The following is a 23,683-nucleotide window of genomic DNA, read 5'->3' on the forward strand; positions in this document are numbered from 1 at the left end:
CTGGACCCATTGTCCTTTTGGTGAGAAATCTATAAAGATGCTTCTTAATGCTTCAGTCTGTACCAAAGCAAGAGAGCTTTCAGTTCCCCCAAAGTGGGTCCCTACTTGAAGGCCTCCAAGGGAGTGGGAGGTCCTAGGAATCTCAATTAATGTGCGACCCTCCTGATCTCCTGTTGTTCGCAGTTCCAGAGTAGGTGGGGAGCTGGCTCTCTGTGAGGGCAGCTTGTCACAGAGGCACCTAGAGGGCGGAGTGATGGCAGGGATGAGTAGGCAGATCTTCGGCTTTTGGAGGAGCATGGGAGGTCTGTGTCCTAACATCTCCTCCATGAAGCCTGACAGTGTGAACTTCTCATGTCAGCAGTAACCGAGAGGATGCTGAGAGCCTGACTGATCTCAGAACAATACAGTGTGGCAGGGTTTGACAATGGGCTGGCCTTGATTCCAGGGCCTGATTCTGCTTGCTTCCAGCCCTATGTACTCTGTAAGGAGCCCACACATGCTGGTGTCGCCATTGGTACCCAGCTCCTGAGGGTACACCTGCTGCTCCTAATTCCAGTGTCTTCTGAGGCCTTAAAGAATTCCTTTGTGTCTTTACTCACTGTTCACCATGGTGTTCCCCATTCCCCACATGCCTGACTTTACCCTAACATCAGCTCCAGGTGGCCCAGGCTATGGCACCTGCTACTCACCACTTTCGGTCCCACACTGTGGATGTGATGGACCCTCCACTCTGCTCCACACCCTGGGTGTGGTGGATCTTCCACTATGTCCACGCCATGAGTGTGATGGATTTTCCACTCTACCCCATACTCTGGGTGTGATGGATCTTCCACTATATCTATGCCATGAGTGTGACAGATCCTCCACTCTGCCTTACACAGTGGGTGTGACAGATCCTCCACTCTTCCCTATACCATGGGTGTGATGGATTTTCCACTCTGCCCCAGCAACTACAGCCTGACCTAGCTAGATTGCTCTTCACCAGCCTTTTCTCTCCCCAGTCACATGGCTCTGACATCATTCCCAGCTTTACAATTACATCCTTCTGGTTGGGACAGTATACTACCCGCCAATAACTAAGCTTGCTCCAATCTGCATGTGCCTTATGGACCCGCACACTATTGGTCTCCTGTCTATAGGCCCCTCCCCTCTTTAAGAACTCTTGCCCCTCTCTTATCTGTATTTGGCCAACTCCCTTTCTGCTTCTGTGGTATACAAACTCAAGCTGAAACCAGCCTTCAGTGCCCCTTTGATCTGATAGCTTCTCCAGCGCTGGGAGGTTGATAGAACTAACAGCTGGGAGGTCACTATCTGAATAGATTAGTCTTGGCCAGATCAAAGCTCCTGTGTGTGAGCCCCTGGCCTGCCACCCTGCCACACCCACCCAGTTACAGCAGTGGGAGCTGGGTGTACTGAACCTGCCTTAGTCTGTGAGTCTATGCAGGACAACTGTGCATGTGTGTATGGTTGTGGATATGCCTGTGTATATACACAACAATAGCACTACCCTATCCTTTGGCTTTGTTTGTTTTTCCTGAGTTTCTCTGTGTAGCCCTAGCTGTCCTGGAACTCACTCTGTAGACCAGGCTGGCCTTGAACTCGGAGATCCACCTGCCTCTGCCTCTGGGATTAAAGGCCTGGGCTACTACTGCCACCACCACCACCGCCACCTCCATCCTCCAGCTCAACACTACCCCATTCATATCATTATTTTAGTTTATGTGAGAGCATCCATGTGCAGATTCAAATTCAAAGGGTCTACTATCCATACAAGACAGGTTCTTGAAACAATCACAAAACAGCTCCTCCCTGGGTGTAAAACGACACCGGTTCTGGTCAGCGTTCTACTCGCTACACGCTATGGGAACTAGGCTGAAAATTAAAAAACAGAGAAAGACAGACAGACGGGGCCACAGGGTCATTCTTGAGACAAGAATGTCCCCTTTATTGTGCTCAGGGGCAGCTTATATAGGGCTCTGGCTATGCCCCAGCTCTCGGGATCTTTCAGCTGCAGACTCATCAGAAGCCACTCCCCTGCCGTCAGGGTCTCGTGCTCAGAACAGAGGAAAACAAGTTGTTTACAAGAAATTCAGGGTCTGGTGGTCTGCAGTCTCCAACACCTGGGTGCTTTTATCTTCCTATGTAGTGTTTTCCAGATAATTTTCCCTTAAAACAAGTCCCCCCACTCTAGGAGAGTGTATCCTGCTACCACAGTGTGCTGATCCCTTTTCTCCTGGCTAAAACCAAACGTCCGACAAACAGTGGTTTAAGAAGGAAGGATCATTCTGATCAATTTGAGAAGCTATTGCCGTGCAGGTGGACAAGGCATGGCCACAGGTGTGGGGCATGATTGGTCACCTTGTGTCTGTATTTAGGAGACCAACAGGACAGAAGTGGGGCCAGCCTAGGAAACCTTAATGCTCGCTTCCTCGTGAACTAATTCCTCAATCAAGGTTCACCTTCCAAAGGCTCTGCAGCCTTCCAAAGTAACGCCAAACCGGGACCATGTGTTCAAACACGCGGGCTCACACTCAGGCACACACTCAGCTTCCCACTACCTCACCACGTGTTCAAACACATGGGGACAGCTGACACTCAAGCACACACTCAATTTCCTCCACCTTACCATGTGTTCAAACACACAGGCCCGTGCTTGAACACTCCAGAGCCAAAACTCTGGGTATAATGACAGAGTCAAAGACATTAGCATTAGACCGAGAGTTTCATGGAAACTTCAGTATTATTCAAAAGGCACACATACAGGGTGATCTCAGCTTGAAGAGACCTTCACTCTGACATCTTACGACAGATGCTCTGGGGCTGGAGAGGTAGCTCGGTGGTTAAGAGCAGAGGACCTGGGTTTATCTCCTAGCACCCACAGGGCAGCTCAACCAAGGAGATCTGGCGCCCTCTTCTGGCCGCCAAGGACACTCACTGCAAGCACATAGTGACCATGCACACAAACGTGCACATAAAAGTTGTTAATTAAGAATTTAAATTGAAGCCCTGAAAGTTTCAGTGCTGGGGAGGGAGCTGGAGCAAAGACCAAAAGCTTTTACTCAGCACTGTGTTCTTCCTTTGGGTGGAAACTTCTCCTACATTGACCCCTCCCCCCACAACGTTTGCCTTAGTCTGCCCTTCCTACCAAGTGAGGATGGACTGGCCTCTGAGTGCACCGTTGCCTTCACCTCCCAGCAGACACTGAAGACAGGGCCGTTCCCCCAAGGAACTCTGTTTGGTGCTGGCTGACCTTAAGCGACACCTTCGTCCCTGGAAATTCTAATATGCGGTGTGATCGTCGCTTCTGCAGAAGTGCTCCTGAGCCCTTTGCCTTGTCGCTCTGCCTTGGCAGATGCTGGGTAATTAGATCTGGGTTTGCCTTATCAATCCTGGGGTCTGCAGAAGGGTGGGGCAGCTATCTCTTCCGTGACACTGCTGGCATTCGGGGAAGAGTCAGTATAGCAGTTGAACAGGTGCTAGACACGGAGCAAACTAGCCCCACACTCTTCCGCCGAAGTCCGCAGTGGTGGTTTGTCTCTCTTCCATCAGCTCAGAGGTGGATCTTCCTGGGGTTCTTGGCATCCGTGGAACTTTGCAGCATGTGGCTTCATGAGCAGAGGACCTAAAGACCCTGGTGTGACCCTGACTGACTCCTAAACAATGACTTACTGTCTCTAGTGGAGCAGGAGTGTGAAGTGCTGAAGGAGAACCGGTTGGTATTAGGTGTGGGTGTTGCCCTGGTGGTGTGGGTGTTGCCCTGGTGGTGATGCCCCAGGTGCTGTAACCACGTTTTCAACTTTAGCTATGGGGTTAGGAGATCAAGGCAGAGCCACTGAGCCCGCGCATCTGACCCACTTAAACATGACACTCTCTTTACAAATCTGCACCTCTAGGTTGTATTTCTTCTGCCTGGCTGCAAGGGGAAAGTCTCTCTCGCTCCTGGAATGAAAACAGGAGCAGGAAAGGAGGCTACAGCCAATGGACAACAGCCACCAGCCTGGGGCCCTGCTGCCACACCCAACCGGAAGCAGGCTCAGCTCACCTATGCTGGCCCCACATTCCAGTGAGGCCAGGGGCAGCTGTGCCTGGATGCTATCATTGTCCCAACCAAGTCAGCCATCTTTTGGAGGAGCCTTTTCAAGGTCCCCTCCCTCAACTCACCCCACCCTCCCCCTGCTGCTGTCACCAGGATGTCAGCGTCCAAATTAGCACAGGGCCCCAACCCAAGCAACAGCTGCATTGACAGCCCAGTGAGTGACCCACCCTGGGGACCCTCCGTGGGAGTCTCAGCTGTCATCTTCCTGTGGCCTTCCACTTTCCCCAGACGCAGACAGCAGGAAACAGCAGCCGGGTTCCTCCCTGTTTACAAGGTCAGATAAACACAAAGAGACAGTCAGCTCTCTATCTCCCACCGGACAGCCACGTCTTAACTTAGCCCCAAGCCAATGACCTCTAAATCCAGCCGCAACTGCAGTTCCAGAATTGGGGGCGGCGGAGACGGGGCACAGTGAAAACCAATGACAACCCCTGCAGGTGCCAGCCAAGGAAAGGAATTTGAATGACAAGGTGACCTGATGTCCATCTCCCTAACGATGGGAGAAGTCACTGGTAAGGTGAAAACTGCAAGGCCCAGATCTGTGGTTCAAAGCTTTCTGGTGATTTTGAGTCACCCGGTTAAGCTCAATACCTAAAACAAAGAAAATGCGTCATGGAACAGAGAGGCACTTGTTAATTTCCCGCTATCCCTGTGACATAAAAGCTGCCTTCTGAGGATGGTGTCTCTCCTGGATCTCTCTGGGGAGGCATCCGCAGACCCAAACGTCCTCACTGTTTCCTTTACCAACCTCATGGCTTTTTCTACATATGTTAACAAAACGTGTATATTTCACGGTGCATCCGAATCATCGATAGGAATCCAAGTCCATGGTTGTCTGTAGGGTCTCCTTTACCATAAAGGTCACTCCGGTGATGTAACGGACCAACACATACAGGAGTGTTAGAGCATGTGACCAGCCTGTCTTAGGGCATCTAGCTCTCGGCCCTCCGAGTGAGCTCTAGCCCAGCTCTGACTGGAACCCAGTCAAATAATCATGATAATTTCACATTTCTGTATCACCTTTCATCAGGGAAGATGAAAGGACTAGGGAAACGCGGCGCCCTCTTTGATCTAGGCTCCCGGCTAGCGCATTCGCGTCCATTGTATATTCGGCACCCTGCAGATGGCCCTCCCTTACCGCCGGCTCCCAGGAGGAGGACCGGGAAGCGTTCTGCTGAACCGTCTAAGGGGCAGGGAGAAGGAATGCAGAAGCTGCTCAGGGTGGGTACTGGATGGGGTAGGTACTGCCTGAGGCTCTGACTTTGCTCCCTTCTGGGCACACCCAGAGCTTTGGTTCTAAGCCGTATGAGAAAGACTCTGAAATATATATCCCAGGCTCAAATTGTCCCTTGGGTCCAGCCAGGCATCCCAGCTGTCTCCCAGGCATCTCCAGCCTCATGTTTCACTAAATACAGGCTCAGCTTCCAGCACACGATGTGTGGCCCGGTTCTGTCCCGGCTCTCCCTCCCAAACGGCTCCTTTTCCAGATACCCCGATTCTAGCTGTTAGCATGACAGCTGCAGGGACGGTGGTCAGCGGCTGTGCGCTCTCAGGAAACCTACATTTCAGAGAGAGGTGAGGGAGGGTGCCCCAGCAGGAGGAGACTGTGGAGGGCTGCAGATTTAGGGGGCAACAGGGCAGGACCGTGGGTCTCCTTGGACAGCGGTATCAACACTGGCAAGGGTGGGAACAGCAAGCCCTGACTCCTTGCTCTCTCATGGAGCAGAAAAGATCCAGGCTGCCCTGGCAGCCCCGCCAAGCCAGCCACCGTCCTCAACAGGCCAGTTTACACAATTTACAAAACCAGTAGCATATAACGGGAAAGGGAAATTTAATCAATGTGATCATGTGGGAGAGAGGAACAGCAAAGTTCAGGGGTGCCCCCAAAATCCTTCTGGGGGGATCTTGACCTGGGGTTTAGGTTTAAATAGAGCAAAAGAGGCAGCGTAGCGAAGCAGAACTGTTGGACCATTGTCACTGGATCAGGTCTGTGTGTATGTTTGTGCATGTGCGCATGTGTGTGTGTGCGCGTGCGTGTGTGTGTGTGTGTGTGTGTGTGTGTGTCCACCAGCAAGGTGGCCTGACAACTTGTCAATCTGTGTGAGATCTTCCTGGAAGACAAGCTCCCTCTGGCTGGAAGCAATCTTCAGCCTCTTCCTTCGCCCAGCATGAGGTTGGTGGCAGATAATCCAGTTTCTTGGGGTCCATTGTCTCAGTAGTCTGAGTAGCCAAAGGGAGGCACCCAGGGATTTCTTTAGAATATCTCTGCTGCTGCCTGGACAGTCACACACAGTGCGGGTGGGGACTACGCGACAGGGATAAGGTGTCAAAGAATTTGCTCTGTATCACAAATGCCATCCAACCCCAAGGAGGGTTTCAGGAGACGACGTCCATCCCTGGCATCCTTGGCTGAGACTTTAAGGGGATGCCCCTCTGCCCGTTCTCCCCGTCCACTTCAGGCAGTGCCCAGCGTGGAATGGGGGCAAGGTTTCCTGTTCTCCATCTAGGGTCCTCAACTGAGTCCTCTGTGTACAGCCAAACCGAAAACAAAGAGTCCTTCTGCCATCGCTGGGAAAGTACCACATAGCCTGGGGCCTGGAAGCTGGGCTGGGCTCGCACACTAAATCTTGCTTCTTCATTCTCTGAGAATTTAAACCTTGAGGCCCACCTGTCCAGGCATGCCCACTGAGGGAGCAGGGGGAAGTGGGTGGTCTGCTGGTGACTTCTGCCCACCCCCACTGCCCACCTGCTGAGTGCAGGAAATCAGGCTTGGCCCCTTCCCCAGCCTGCGGAGGTCAGCAGGTAGCAGGGCTGTTAAACTGGAGCAGAAGAGAACCTCTTGTGAGCCCAGGCTGTGCCTTGCTCTAAGTGACTCCAGACTGTAAAGGCACGGTTTTTCATCATGCGCCTTGCCCCAGGAGACTCCATTTTACAAGCAGCTTTGACTTTATTTTGAGAGCCTGGGTGAAGGCAGAGCCTCCACGATCTGTCGGGCACACCCAGCCATCACGTGGCTTATTCCTGGGAATAGAAAGGGGACCACCCTGTAAGATTATTGGGGTGAATCGAGACTGTAGGGGTCAAAGGCATATTCAGATCATACCATCGAAACCAGACCCAAGAATTTACCAGACATGGTAGAACAAGAAACAGGTGTCAGACCTTCACCTGAAGCCCTGGGAACCACGATGGGGGCAGGCGGTAGGGTTCAGGCTACAGATGAAGGGAGTGGACTCGGTGGGAATCCTTGCAGGCACCCACTGCCCCTTTACTAATAATTCTATATTTTAAAAATCTTGCTCTTTTCAGTGTCCTGTAAGATCTCCTGTCCACAGGGGATGTGGCTGCCTCCCAGCAGGCTCCCACCAGGATTTAACCATCCAGCCTATGAATTCTTAATGGGCTCAGGATCAGCCTGGCTGCTAGAAGCAAAATCTGTGGGCTCTTATGGGGAGGTATGCTGCCAAGGTGTTCTTGCCCCGGAACACAGCCACACAACTGAGACCCTCCCATGTCCATGCCCATAGGGACCTCTGGATCTGTCAGACATGGGTCCCTGCCAGCCTGTTTGGTGGTTGGGTGGCGGGTGTGGAAGAACACAGAGGGACTGGACTGGGAAGGAACAAACCTGCATCACGTGAGCAGATTGTCGTTTGCCCCCTCTTGACCTGGCAGATGTTAGGAGCTGCCTGTGCTATTCAGAATGCTCTGGGGGGGGGGGTCTCCTCGAAGGCTGCCACTGGGGCACCCCATTCCCACGAGATGCTTCTTTCTGTGTTGAGTCTCCTGCCACAGCTCTGGGGGTTCCAGCTTTCCCACTTCTGCTGACGCTGATCCTCTGTTTTACAGGGCTCCCTCCCTCCCAATCCACACCCAAACCACACCCGCCTCGCAGCAAGCACCAAACTCTCATCCCCCGCTGTGAGACCTGATTTTCCCTCCCAGGTTTCCCAGAGTGGCAGTGTGTTCCATGTTGTTCTTGGGTGTCCCAGAGAAACCTCTGAACCACCTTGGTAAATTTGAGGCAGCTACCCTCTCTCTGCTAAAGAGGAAAAGGAAGCCCTTAGCATGGAAACAGCATTTTCTCCAACAGAAAACTGAATTAAACCCACAAACATAAGCATAAGCATATTTCCCCCACTATGTTTGTGATCTCAGAACAAATGGACAGAGCTCAGGAATCTTGAAGGCAGCTCCTGACGACCCTGCAACTTCCTTGCTGAAGGTGGTGGGTGTGTGGGAAGGCTGGGAGTCAAAGGTCAGGGGTGTGGGGGAGGGCTAGGAGTCAAAGGTCATGAGGTAAGTGGGAGGCTGGAAGTCAAAGGTGGGGGGAGTCAAATCATGGTGTCTCTGAGTTGAGAGCTAGCCTGTTACTTCACTTGCTTGTTTGTTGAGGGTTTTTTTTTTTTTTTTTTTTTGCTTTTTGTTTTTTAGTTGGTAGTTTTGTTTGTTTTGTTTTGGTTTTCTGAGGTGCATCCCAGGCTAATTTAAAATAATATCCTACCTCCCAAGAGCTAGGATGATTAGCATGAGCCACCACGCACGATCACGTGCAGGGTTTGATCTGACCGCTCCAAGATACTGTAGGGGAAGCAACACATGTCCCAGTCAGTGATCTAGTTTAAGAAAAGAATTAAACACATTTGATGAAGTTTCACTGGTGACTTGGTCCTGGAGATGTGTGTGGCCTGCAGGGTTAGTGAGGTTTCTCTGTGGGTGGGGTGCTTGCTGCCAAAGTGTCTTCCTGAGCTCCATCCCTGCCTGCGCACGTTCATGGTGGGAGAAGAGAAACAGCTCCACAAGTTATCCTTGTCCTTGGACACATGTTGTTGCACGTGGAGACACACACACATACATACACATACACACACACACACACACACACACACGAAATAAATAGTAAAAAATAAATGTTAAAAATATGCGTGACTCCGGCTACTCCGGATTAATCCTTCCCCAGTTACCCCAGGACTCCAGCCTGAATCACGAAACAAATCCTACTCTGTCTTTGAAGTACGGGGAGCTAAAATACCTTGAAAAGAACTCTGAATGTGTTACAGAACAGCGATTCTCCCAAAAATACACATCCCTTACATTTTCCTTCTGAGGGGCCACAGGAACCCTCTGCCCCCACAGCCAGGTCCACCACATAAAAACGGATGAGAACCATGAAACAGATGATTGACAGATGTCAGTCTTCCCACAGCCTTTCATTATCACAGCCTGCCCTGTTGCCGCTGGTTCACATAAAATCAAGAGGCTCCTCCAAGCAGACCCACCAGGAGGAACGGCTTTGATGGGATGAAACAATCCATGATCCCAGGCCCGTGCTTAAGTCCTCCTGTGGAAGGGAAATGAGAGGAGGCTCAGGTGAACATGTCAGATGACCAGAGAAGCCTCTGGAACAATGTTTCAGAATGGTGTGCGTGGACTAGTCAAAGCGGAGAACCCCTCTGAATCAAGGAACACCTCTATTAGAAAAACATGGCCTTGGGCTGGGGGTGGCCGGTGCCTCAGAAAAGAAAGCATTTGCCTTACAAGTGTAAGGACCACAGTTCCGTCCCCAGAACCCATACAAAAATGTCGGGTGTGATGGCACATGCTCGTACTTCAACTCTGGGGAGGCAGAGACAAGAGGCTCCCCGAGGCTCATGGTGGTGAGCTCCAGGCCCATGTAAAGGTGGAGGCTGGTGTCCCTGAAGATGAACCCTGAGGGGTCCTCTGGCCTCCGCATGTGCACATGCACAAACAGAAAGAAAAACTGACTCCTCCTCCTCCTCCTCCTCCTCCTCCTCCTCCTCCTCCTCTTCCTCCTTCTTCTTGTGCATACCAGAGTCACCATGACTTGGGCCAGAAGGCTTGCTTTCCTCATCTCCAGAGACAAGTGGGCAAGTGGGCTTCAGTGTGGGCTGCTCTGGCAACAGGCCCAAAGACAGGGATCTGAATGTGAATGGTTTATTTGGGGAGGAAATATATGTCCCAGGAGGTACTGCTGGGGTGGAGAAGGCAAACAGGCAGAGTAGGACAACCAACAAAACATACAAAGATACATCCTCAAAAAAGCTGCCTCACCAAGGGCACCAAGGGTTGGAAGCTCATGTGTAAGGTTCCAGGGGTGATCAAGGTGCTGGGGTATTTAAGTGTTTTTAATTTTATTCAAATGAGTGCTTTGCCTGAGCGTATACGTACACCATATATGTGCAGTGCCTACAGAGGTCAGAGAGGGCATCAGGTCCCCTGGAACTAGAGTTATAGAAAGATGTGAGTCTCCACATGGGTGCTGAGAACCAAACCCAGGTCCTCTGCAAGAGCAGCCATGCTCTTAACCTCTCAGGATCCAGTGGTCATCTCTCCAGCCCAGTGATGGACAACCCTGCCCAGCATCTGGCAATCTGGGCCCTCCCTCTGTAGGTGGAGACAGCTCCAGTCGTCAGAGAAAACTCTAAGGCATGTGCCAGTGGTTGGAAAACAGGCCAACAGGCTGGGGAATGGCAAATGTCTCCCCTGTGTCCACACTTCTACTGTGACGGAAGGAATGGTCTCACTGGAGGAGTGCTCGATGGCAGGGTACATCAGGCATGCTGTCTGGGTTCATGATACTTTCAAGGTCCTGTGAAAGCATTTTGCCAGTTCCGATCATGAATTCCCATAGGATATGCTGAAGAGGATGTAGGATCAGGAATTCCAGGCCAGCCTGGGCTACACATGTTTTTAGCTGGACATGGTAGTGCACACCTTTAATGCCAGCACTTGGAAGGCAGAATCAGGCAGATCTCTATAAGTTTAAGGCCAGACTGCTCTACATAGTGTGTCCCGGGACAGCCAGACCCATATAGTGAAACTCTGTTTCACAAGACAAATAAAAATAAATACAAGTCTCAATTTTAATTTCAGCTAGGATCAGAAGAGGGGCTAGAGAGAGTTTAGGTAAATTTTAAATATAAGCGTAGAGGCCAAACAAATTATTCTTTAAATAAAGTAGGAAAATATATTTATAACTGTAAGTTAAACAAGAAACAAAACCATGGACTGACCACAAGAAAGCAATTCTAAAAATAATACTCAAAATTATGAACTATGGTGGTAGGTGGCTCAGTGGTGAGACGCAGAGAACCTGGGCTCAGTTCCCAGCACCCATGTGGTGCCTCACAAGTGTCTGTAACTCCAGCTCCAGGGGACCTGTCACCCTCTTCCAGTCTCTGCAGGCACTGCACTCATATAAACAAGTAATAAAATAAATCTTTCTTTTTTTAATGTATGAACTTTGATCATTAAAAAAGAGAAGGAAAACAGAAGCTACTGGGTGGAAGAAAATATTTGGAAGTTCTGATAGAGGCCTTGTATCTGGGATCTGAAGAACTTTGGATTATTGATAAAAATGTGAAGAGAGAAACAAAGAGTGAGCCTGAATGGGTGTGTTAGCGGGAGAGGGGAAGCCGCCCAACAACTGCAAAGGTGTGTGCTGTGGGACAATGGTCTTGCATCCTGCAAAGATATGTCACTTGTATTGATTTAATAAAACACTGATTGGCCAGTAGCCCAGCAGGAAGTATAGGCTGGGTGGCCAGAATAGGAGAATTCTGGGAAGAGGAAAGGCTCAGTCTGCAGTTGTCACCCAGACACAGAGGAAGCAAGATGTGACTGCCTCACTGATAAAAGATACCAAGCCACGTGGTTAACACAGATAAGAATTATGGGTTAATGTAAGATATAAGAGTTAGTTAATAAGAAGCCTGAGCTAATAGGCTAACCAGTTTATAATTAATGTAGTTCTCTGTGTGTTTCTTTGGGACTGAATGGCTGCAGGACCTGGTGGGACAGAAACCTCACCAACAGGTGTGTCAGCGGAAGAGGGGAAGGCACCCAACAACGTGAAAGAGTGATTGCTGCAGTCCACTGGGGGAAGGGAAAACTGCCGTGGGAGGTGCCAAGAAGGTGCCTGAGGAGGAAACCAAAGCCTCTGAGGTAAGGACATTCACTTAAAACTTTTTACAAAATTACATTATTCTTGTGCATGTGAGTGTGTGCACACACACACATGAGTGCACATGTGCACATGAGAACACGCATGATACAGGGCCTGTGTGAAAATCAGAGGACAACTTATAGGAGTTGGTCTTCTCCTTCCACCATGGGAGTCCCAGGGATCGAACTCAGGTCATTGGGCGTGGGGGCGGACACCTTCCTCACTGAGCCACTTCAGCAGCCCAGCCTCACTTTTCCTGCGTGCTCTTTGCATGGAGTTTGTTCCTCATTATTCTCATACTTCTCTAACCCTAAGAAGAAGAGAAGCAAAGCCTGTTTAAATTAGAGAGGGAAAACAACGACACCAAGAGCAAAAGCGCTAGCGCCAACCCTGTCTTCTAGCTCGGGTGCACATCAGTGACAGCCAGAGATTGATTGACGCTCTGGGGTCTGACAGCTACACAGAGGCTAATTAATGGCTAAGGAATCAATTGGTGGAGCAGTCCAGCATGTGAATCAGGCTCCCGACAACGTTTCTTTTTTAGTAGCAAAGTGCTTCAATAGGATACCTTGGTTCTCAGAGAAATTAAACGCTGGTCTGGGATGATGATTTGCCTACTTGAAATAAAATGTCTTTCAGATATTTCTGGTGGGGTAATGCTAGTTTAGATAGCCCACTCACGCACCACTTACCTGAGTGCCTGCATGTGACAGGAAGGGGTCAGATGCAAATCTGCCAAGTCCCTAGAGCAGTGATTCTCAAACTGTGGGTTGTTACCCTTTCACAGGGGTGGGCAAGACCACCAGAAATATCAGATATTTATATTGCAGTTAGTATCAGTAGCAAGATGACAGTTATGAAGTAGCAATGAAGTAAGGTTATAGTTGGGATCACTACAACACAAGGAGCTATATTAAAGGGCCACAGCATTAGGGAGGTCGAGAACCAGTGGAAAGGGAGAGAGAACAAAGCCATGAAGACACGAACAATGATGGTAGGAACAATGTGTGCCACAGAGAAATTTGAGCCAAGTGTAATGAAAGGCTAATCCTGATTGTTGACTTAGCAGAATCTAGACTCAGAAAAGAGACAACCCTTTGGCTGTGAGGGCATCTCTAGATTAGGTTAACTGAGGAGCAAGGATACACCCTGAATCTAGATGGCACCATGCCATGGGCTGGGGTCTGAGTCATGGGGAAAGGGGAGAAACCAGCTAAGCACCAACAACATCATACAACATCACTCTTTGCATCCTAATGATCGAGTATCCTGATTGGGCATCCTGATTGGGCATCCTGACTGGGCATTCTGATAGGGCATCCTGGTAGGGTGTTCTGATTGGGCATCTTGATAGGGCATCCTGATAGGGCATCTGAGCCATAAGCTCAATAGATTTTTGTCAACTTGGCATAAGCATGGGTCTATTGGGAAGAGAGAATCTCAACTGAGAAAATACCCCCATAAGACTCATCTGTAGGCAAGTCTCCATGGCATTTGTTTTCTATTAATGGTTGATGTGACTGTGGGTGGTACCACCCCTGGACGAGTGGTCCTGGGTTGTATGCAAGACCAGGCTGAGCAAGCCCTGGGAGTGAAGCAGTAGGCAGCATTTCTCCTTGGCCTTTGCGTCAGTTCCTGCTCTGACCTCCTTCAGGGATGGACAGTGGCCCAGGACACGGAAGCTGATAAAACCTTTCCTCTCCAAGTCGGTTGGCCTCGTGACATTTATCACAAAAATCTAAGTAGGACCATGTGACGAGCTACCTACGCTCCTGCCTCTGCCTTCCTCATCGTTGATGGACTACACTTACAAACTGTGAACCTTGAACATCCTCCCTCCCTCCCTCCCACTGCTTTGGTCAGGTGTTCTGCCACCTCGGTGAGAAAGAAGCTATAGCAGCTTAGTCAGGTAGGGCAGCCAAGTAAAATCTTCACAGGGTGGGGCTTTTTCTTGAAGAGAGCCTTGAAAGGAGTCTTCAGAAACAGCTCCAGGAACAACTCCAGGCAAATGGAGCTTAGCTGGCCCCAAAGACAACGTGTTAAGGGCTGGTGACTATTGGGAAATGATTGCCGTAAGGACTTTGACCTTATTGGTGAATGACTCCATTGATGTGCACAAGGAAGCAGACTCAACCCCATCATGATACCCCACTTGCTCTCAGGCTCAGAGTCACGGAACCAGGTGACCACGATCTGAGTCCTCTGAATCTGAGAGCTAAAATAGCCTCCTCCTCTAGGTCGCTTTCTGCAGATGTCCTGCCATAGTGAAGGGACTCTATCACAGGACTCACAGGATAGAATGGGACTTGGGGGAGATGAAGTCACGACAGGTTACTGACTGCCGCCCACCTGGCTGCACCCGTGAGCCGAGCCTGCACATACTGAGTTGGGAGCAGGTGATGTTCCCCGCCTACACAGAAAGGGCCAGGTTGCCACCTCTGCTCCCAGGGCCATCCCATTCCAATTCCAGAATGTCTGTAGACGTCTTCTGGTCTGGTGTGAGGGTCGATCTGCAAGACTCTTAGGCTAAGTCTGTATTATCTCACATGAAGAAGACATCACTAGCCGCCACCACAAACTTGGGGTTGGCTCACAGTTTCTGAGGTTTACTCCATTGTCATCATGGTGGGAAGTATGGCAGCACCCATGAGGCTGGAGCACTACCTGAGAACTACATCTTGATACACAGTGGGGAAGTTGGGTGGGGGGAGCAGAAATACTGGGCCTGGTATGAGCCTTTGAAAGCCTCAAAGCCCAACCCTAGTGATGCACTTCCTACAAGGCCACACCTCCTAATCCTTCTAATCCTATCAAAAAGTTCCTCTCCCTGGTGACTAAGTTTTCAAAGATATGAGCCTATGGGGGTTATTCTTATTCAAACCCACACCATAGCTCAAGTATTTAGCAGCCCAAATACTGACTCTCTTTTCTTTGACAGCAGGAGGAGGTTGTTTACCTTCAAACCTTGTCAGACAGCGAGGAAGAATCCAGCCATCCCATCCTGGTGGGTGGAATGTGTCTGCCATATCCAAAGTGGATTGTGACCCAAAATGAGATAAGAAAAAGGAGGAAACCCAACTGCAGAGGGAGCAGATGGTTTATGTTCTCCTGGTATAAGCTCCTGCCCCCAGGTTGGCTCCCATCCCTCAGAAGCTGGGCGGGTGTGAACCCCTGTGATGGCACACTCCCTAGAGGACTGCACCTGGTGATTCTCTTGTTTGTCTTTGGGCCATCTCTCTCTCTCTGTGTGTGTGTGTGTGTGTGTGTGTGTGTGTGTGTGTGTGTGTGGAGAGAGAGCAAGGAGAAGAAGCAGCAAGAAAGGAGGAGAGGAATTTAAGAAATTTTCATGATTTTGGAGACTTGGCAAGACCAGTGCCGACTTGGTGCCCACAGACCAGAAGAGCAGAGAGGAGCTATAGTTCGAGCACAAAGACAGGTGGTTTGCTGGCAGGATTCCATCCTCTTTCAGGGCTAAGCCCTGACTGATTAGGGGCCCACACACATTATAAACAGTGACCTGCTGTGCTCAAGGTTCATAGGTTTAACGATTAACCATCCCCAAACATCCTCCTCAAACTATCCAAGTGCCATTGCCTGGCTGGGGTGACACACAGGATTCCTCATCAGGATTCAGGTAGCCGTGGGATGTCTGAGAGGCTGGCTGTGTGCAAGGGCCTCGGGTCCAGCGTGGGACGTCTGAGGGGCTGGCTGTGTGCAAGGGCCTCAGCTCCCGCTGTGGGATGTCTGAGGGGCTCGCTGTGTGCAAGGGCTCAGCTCCAGCTTCTCACCTCAAACATGTCATCCCTTTCCTCTTTCTATAGCTGTCTATTTATAGAGTGGGGTTTCTGAGCTCCATTTTGGATGACCTAATTCTCAGAAGTTGACTTTTCATTTGAAGCCTATTACAGCTCTCAGCTGACATTCTTGAGAAAAGCAGCTCATCAGGGCTGGGCTGAGACGACGGTGATGCTGCTGCGGTACCCTGGGCCCCGCAGATCGCAGCTCCAGAGACACCGCCGTTAGATTTAGCAGCTGCAGCTCACACGTCTTCACCTGATGTGTGAACAGAAATGTGAGTTAAAGATTTGAGCGCTCAGAGAGTGATTGCTTTCTGAGGCCCACTGACGTAGACGCCTTGTGAAGGCTGGTGTCAGTAACCAGGACTGCAGGTGAATCTGGAACCCACCCACTCCGGACTCACACCCCACAGCTGTAGAAAGCCGCCCAGTGGAAAAACCTTGGCGTTGTATTAGGGCCAATGATGAGCACACAGTCTGTTGGTGCTGATCTTGGAACATTCACACTGTTCCCTTTGAAACGCAGGGAACCAGGAACATTAGGTCTACAGTTGAAAGAAGCCATGTGGGGTGAGGCTGTCTCGGGCAGTGTTTGCATGCTCTGGTTTTATTTCTGTCACTGAAATTTAAAAAAAAGCCGGGAGGTGGTGGTGGCGCACACATTTAATCCCAGCACTCAGGAGGCAGAGGCAGGAAGATCTCTGAGTTCGAGGTCAGCCTGGTCTACGAGAGCTAGTTCCAGGACAGGCTCCAAAGCTACAAAGAAACTCTGTCTGAAAAACAAACAAAAATAGACAGCACAACAACAAAAACGATGGAAAATAGCTTAAGGAAAAAAGTTTTCTTGCTCATGATCTCAGGTTATAATCCACCACTGTGGGGAAGTCGAGGCTGCAGGAGTTGAGCAGCTGGCCACACGCAGTCAAGTGCAGAGAGAGAAGGAAAGCCCGTGTGCTTGTCAGTGCTGGCCTCCCTCTGCGTTTATATCACTTGGGACCCAAACCCAGAACGGTGGCATCCACTCTTACACTGGGTCTTCCCTCATCAGCTGACAATCATGACAACCTCTCCCCCGACCCAGGACTTCCCACCAGCCACCCTGCTCTGGACAGTCCCTGAAACTCTCCCCAGGTGAAAGACTGTGCCAAGGTGACAACAGAAACAATCCCGAATCTTGAGTCCTGGTACTTTTGACAGCACCCATCCGTCCTTTGTGAGTTGGGGATCAGCTCCAGGCTCCCGAGCCTCGGGTTGCCCATTTTGCTTCCCCGACCCCCACAGGAAAGTCCTGCAGCTTCCTGAAGAATCTCTTCCTATGGTGAAGGTTAAATGATCCAGACACGAGAGAACTGTGGGACAATCTTAAATATTTAAACGAACTTTACTATTTCCCCTATTGCATGGCCAAAAGCAAAGTTCAAGAAACTATTCCTGAGGGTTGTGTGTGTGCTCATACACACACAGGCACGCGTATAAAACATTACATGTTTATAGACTCCTACACTGCTTCCGTCTGTTTCTCTGTTTGGAGAACTTTTTTGTTCTTTGTTTGTTTGGAGGGAGGAGTTTTTGGAGTATTTGTTTGTTTTGTTTTGTTTTTTTTGAGGCAGAATCTCACTATGTAGACCTGGCTCACCTGGAGTGCGCTGTGTACATCAGGCTAACCTCAAACCTGCAGTTCCACCTACCCCTGTCTCCCAGTCATCTGCCTTGAGCTAGTGCAATGGTTAACCCCTGATTGTTCTCTCAGTGAAAGAAAGGATTTGTGGGGGCTGGAGATATGGCTCAGTGGTTAAGAGCAGTGACTGCTCTTCCAGAGGACTCGGGTTCAATTCCCAGCACTTCCCAGCACCCACATGGCAGCTCACAACTGTCTGACGATCCAGTTGCAGGGGATCTGACACCTTCACACCAATGCACATAAAATAAAGTTAAATAAAGCATGAAAATATTAAAAAAAAAAAAAAAAAAAAAAAAAAAGAAAGGATTTGTGCTCTCTGAATCTGTGCAAATTTGGAATTTACGATTGTGCTGGAACAACACAGATTTCAAAACCACTTTCTTAACCACAGGTCCAACCCCCAAAGTCTAGCTGGAATATTTGGCTGGTGTTTTCCACAAGGGAATGGTGTCTTGGGAGGGGTTGCCTATTGGAAAGATAATCCCCAATAGTCCAAGAATCCCAAATCACTAATGTGGCCATGGCTCCTCCATTGCCAAGCTGGGTAAACCCTTCTGCCCTTAAAAGGTTGATAGCATGGGGGTGTGGAGGGGGGAAGAGAACGCGGTCACCCTTTTAAGGAAGCCTGCTTTGGCTGGGAGAACTGAAGGCTGCGAACATCAAGCAAGTCCATATCTAAGTCTTCAATGGACATGTCCTTTGAACATGAAAGCCCTAACTCAGGCTCCTAAGGCATGAGATCCCCGAGTGGTGGTCACCCTGGGCTAAGGTCCAGCTGAGAAGAAAGACGAAGCTTCAAGGCTCCAACCTTTGTAAGAACAGGCCATTTAACTACATCACGAACATCCAAAAATAACGCTGCAGGCCGGAAGTGGGAAGAACGGGACATTTAACTACACCACGGACATCCAGAAGTATGCTGAAGGCCAGAAGTGGGAAGAACAGGACCTTTAACTACACCACGAATATCCAAAAATAAGCTGCAGGCCGGAAGTGGGAGGAGAGCCCCGTGGCTTCGGCTTCCCTGCAGATGCCACCTCAGGCTAGCACAGAGCCCTGCCTCCCTCTCCCTGTTTCTACTTCCTGACTGAGTGGGTGACGTCACTCCAAGGCTGTGGGCTCCAGCCCTTAGATCTTTCTAGCCGTTATTTCTCAAGTTCCAAAAGAGTATGTTTTGGAAGGTAATCTGCTCAGGCATCTACTCAGCTGCCCGTGTCTTTCCCTGTCCCCTCCCCTCCCCGCCTGCCCCTCCCCTCTCTGGGTGCAATTCATGGAAGAAAGACCCAATCTGTCTCCCGTCTCCCATAGTCAGACACAATTGATGCCATTTGCAGCCCTGTCCAGACTCTAAAACTTATTGTCTCTGAGTCCTAATTAGTGGGGTTCTAGGAGAGGAATTCTCTTTTCCCCACACAAGACTTGTGCTGGCTTTATACCTCATGCTTTGCATCTGAGTTCCCCTTTGGGTTTTGTTTTACAGCCCTTTCTGGTGGTCCATATCTTCCTGTTCTCTCTCTCTCCCCTCCCCCCTTCTCTCTCCCTCCCCCTGGATGCTCTGTTTTTCCAGGTACTGTCAAGACTATGCATTGTAAGGCCGGAGCGATGGCTCAACACTTAAGAACCTGGCTGCTCTTGCAAAGGATCCAAGTTCAGTTCCTGGTACCCACATCAGGTGGCTCACAGCTTCCTGTAACTTCAGCTCCAGGGAAACCAGCACCCTCTTCTGGCCTCTGAGGGCACTGCACTCAGGTGCATATACCCATGCCTATGTAATAAATAGGAATTTTAAAACATCTCTAGGACGATGTCTTGCTTCTGTATCACTGGCTGCTAGCCTTAGGCTTTAACAGTCCACCCTGCCAGGACCTCGGTATCTTACCAGATGACCAAATGTGATTTTGCCTCGAGGAATTAACAATAGCTTCAGACATAGCTCAGAGATCTAGATGCATCGGGGAATTAACAATAGCTTGAGACATAGCTCGAAGATCAAGATGGAAAACCAAAACTAGGGACATAGAACTCGGGCCAATGTGATGCTTATGTTTGACCGTCAACTTGGTGGCATTTAGAATTGCCATGGAAACAAACCTCTGGGCATATCTGTGAGGGGTCTCGGATTGAATAAAAAGGAGAAAATCAGAGGAGCATCAGCATCCATGCGTGCATTGGCCGTGGTTCTGTAGAGGAACAGTACTGGTAGAGGAGCACATGTGTTTAAAGGTGGATTTAGAGTGGCTGACAGGCTGTGATCAGGCTCGACCAGCAATGGCTGCCATTTAACAGAAAGGCCAAGCATCAGTAACTGTTCAGTCCCAGAGGCTAGCTGTCTCTGCTGGGCTTTGGTTGTGTTGGATCCTGAAGAAGGTATGTTCCACTGCCAGTGAGGAAAAGCCACAGAAGCAGGATAGATGGACTTGCCAGAGAGGGTGAGGGCAAGCAGGCAGAAAGCAAAAGCTTCCTTCTACCATGGTCTTTTATACAGGCTGCCAGAAGTTATGGTCCAGACTCAGGGTCTGCCTTCTGCCCTCAAAAGATCCAATCAAGAAAATCCCCCAAAGGCGTGCCCGTCTGCTTGGGTTTTAGTTCATTCCGACGTGATTGGGTTGACAACCAAGATTAGTCGCCACATCTTCTCTGTGCTACTTCACCGTGGATGCCCTGTGACCAGCCGGCTCAACCTCCTGCCGCCATGCCTTCCCAGGGATGATGGACTAGACTGAAATAAGCCCCGCCTTCCTCAGGCTGTCTTGCCAGGCGTTTTGTCTCCATGAGAACAGTAGCACAGAAGTTGTTGCTAGTTATAAGGTGTCCTATTCTGGACCACTCTGATCCAATCTCTCTGTTCCACGGAACTCGGTTATCTGTGGTGGTTGTGGGATACTTTTTGTCCACTGTGAAGGTGTGTCTCTGACAAGGCACCTTTGATTAGTTTAATAAAGAGCTGAGTGGCCAATAGCTAGGCAGTAGATGATAGGCAGGACTTCCAGGGAGAGAGAGGAACTCTGGGAGGAATCTGAGACTCAGAGGGATGCAAACATACAGAATGGCGGTGAGGTGACATGCTACATAGCAGAACACAGATTAATACAAACAGGGTAGTTTAAGTTATAAGAGCAGGTCGGGAGCGAGCCTAAAGTAAGGCCAAACTTTCATAATTAATAAGAAGTCTTCATGTCATCATTTGGAAGCTGGTGGTCCAAAGGAAGTTCAGCTGCAAGCAGCATCCATTGTTGGACACAAATATTCAAACACAGAGCAGCTGGTGCACTGCCTGGTGGGAGACCAGACTTGCACAGGCCCAACAACTTCCCAGAGCTGAGGCTGGTAAAAGCAGTTCCTGGCTGATGTCTGTGGGCATGCAGCCCAGAACCAGTGGGGTAGCCTGCTGGGCCAACCTGAGTGGGGCAGAGCCAGCTGCCAGCAGCCTGTTCTAAGTGGAGTCATGCAGGGAATAGCCTGGCCACTTAAGATCCAGGTCACATGGTCAGAAAAGGCTGCAGATGCACAAAAATCCAGGCCCAGACTGAGAAGATCTCTGAACAAGTACAGTATGCTTGAAAATGTGCTTAGATGCAGAGAGAGAGAGAGAGAGAGAGAGAGAGAGAGAGAGAATGGGTATAGACAGCCATAGAGAAAAATCATTGAAAAAAGAAAGAGTGAAGTAATATAAAAAGAATAAGCTGTGTAAGGATGGGAAATACATAGCAAATCTATAGTCTATATAGTGAGTGCTTTATCAACTTTATATTTTTAAATACAAATGAGCAAAAATATCAGCTGCCAAGAAACACTGGATTATGGAAACTGCTGCATTAAACCAGCCTATATTTTTAAGGATGTCTAGACTTCAGAATGGAAGTCAGGAAATGTATTGTGTTGGGGGAGTGGCTATGCCTTTATTTCCACAGGAAACAAAAAGCTATGACTTTCTTCAGAATTAATAAAGATCAGATTTGACTGGGGGAGACCTCCTGAAAATCTCAGCTGCAGACATAAAGGAAGAGACCAAGAAAGACTACAAGACAGGCAATGTATGGGCTGACCCCTCTGCATGGGAGCAGCTCTGAGACTGGATGAGACAGGATAAATCTTGCTGAATACAGACTTATTATTACATGCCACCCTTTCATATGGTTGCAGATCGAGATTTACATTACAGTTTGATTATGCAGTCCAAAGAGAGCTATAAAGTTGACAGCTGTCTTTTACCTGCTCAAACATAGAGCAGAGAATCGTCTTTAGCTGGTTTCTGCACACCGTGCTTTCCCTACTCATGTTAATGCAGATACATACATTACCTTTAAGTTGTGTGTTTTCACACACCAATGAAGAAGACAAGTAGCCCAGGTGATCCAGACTCTCAGAATGCCTCTGTTGCAGTTTCCTCAAAATCCTGCATCCAGAACAACTTCACAGCTGCGAGCCGAGAAGATCCAGCCTCACAGACTACTCCAGCTAGGACTTCAAATAAGCCCTGTGCTTTCCCATCACACAGAGACGGGACGACAGATGATGCAACTGGCTCTCCCAGGATTTGACCGTTATCCCAATTTTCTAAAGATGTGGTTGTCCCCAGAAACAGGAAGCAATTTGAGAACATGATGCCCACATTCCCAAGAGGTGGGATGGGTGGCTTTTGGTCATTCAGTGGGTTATGGGTGTTTGTCATTGTTTAGGGGGTTTGTTGCAAGTTGCTTTTGGTTAAGATCAGGGAGGAGACTAAACAAAGGAGGTTAGATTCAAGGATCTCTTTCTGAAAAGAATAAATGGGGGATATAGGAGTGATAAGATAAAAAGTAGAATATTGAATCTGCTAAAAATCAGCTACTGGTCTCAAATATTTTACGTTGGCATGGGTTTTTGTATATTGATACAAATTTAAGGTTATTTCTGTTTTTAAAATACTGTATATATGTTTCTGTTCATGTTTAAGGTATTGTACCTATACAGTTCATTTTAAAATGTAATATAAAGTTCTAGTCCTTGAAAGTGATTATTAAAAACTACTTAGGATAATTTTAAAAATGTAGGTTAGTAGCTAGTCATCTATAACAATCAAACTTATGTTCCTGTTAGGTATGTTTTCAAGGTCAAACAGAGGTATATTTTAGATAGATAGGTAGTCTTCAAATGCTTTAGAGATTTACAGAATATGACATTTAAGATGTTTTGATAACATAAGGCTTTTCTTGATAGTGAGATGTGTCTGCTCCTGGCAGCATTAATCTACTTCATAGAAGATGATGGGCACTGAAGAAACCCCATATGGAATTTACTTTCAATGTGGCCAAGAACGTTCTGTTGCTAGAACAAAACAAGTCACACTCACACCCTTGAGAGAGCAGAACTCTCTGATTTAAATCTAGGTAGGATCTTTGTTTGAAGAGAAACACAAAAACCTTGAAGGACTAGAGGTAAGTTCCAACCCCGGACCTTTGGTCAAGGTGGGAACAGGCTCATATTTTTGGGCCTCCACACAAAGGTAGATGCTCCAATGTAGCAGGGAAAACTTGGGTGACTGTCCAGGGAGCCAGCTGTCTCTGTCATTCCTATGGTTTTGGAATTTTCTTACTCTGTACTTCCTGTTTATTCAGGTAATAGTTTATCCTTCTAGGGTCTCTGACGGGGTTGAAGACTAGATGTGTATACCATTTTCTTTGTTACCAAATTCAGAAAAGAAATTTACAAAATAGATATAAAGTTCATAATGTTGAGAGATATAAAAGCTTAAATTGTTTATCTAAGAAAATGTTTTAAGGTCTAAAAAGATATTTTTAGATTGTTAATACAAGTTACAATAGAAAGTGATTTAGATAAAAAAACAAACAAACTTTGGACTAGGCCAGGCAGTGGTGCTTGCCTTTAATCCCAGCACTGGGGAGGCAGAGGCAGGTGTATCTCAGTTGAGTTCAAGGTCAACCTGATTTACAAAGCAAGTTTCAGGACAGTCAGGACTGTTACACAGAGAAACCCTATCTTGACAAACCAAAAAAATAAAAATAAAAATGAATTGTACTCCCCACAATAGGACAGATAACAGAGCACTTTCTCTGAATTCCCCAAATACAAATAGACTGGACCTTGTGACTATAATTCTTACCTGATAATTGTTCTTATTGCATATAGTTTTACTGTGTTAG

Source organism: Microtus oregoni, unplaced genomic scaffold (assembly GCF_018167655.1).
Source record: "Microtus oregoni isolate MIOR12 unplaced genomic scaffold, Mior012 000028F_ref0000031, whole genome shotgun sequence".
In the NCBI taxonomy this organism is placed as follows: domain Eukaryota; kingdom Metazoa; phylum Chordata; class Mammalia; order Rodentia; family Cricetidae; genus Microtus; species Microtus oregoni.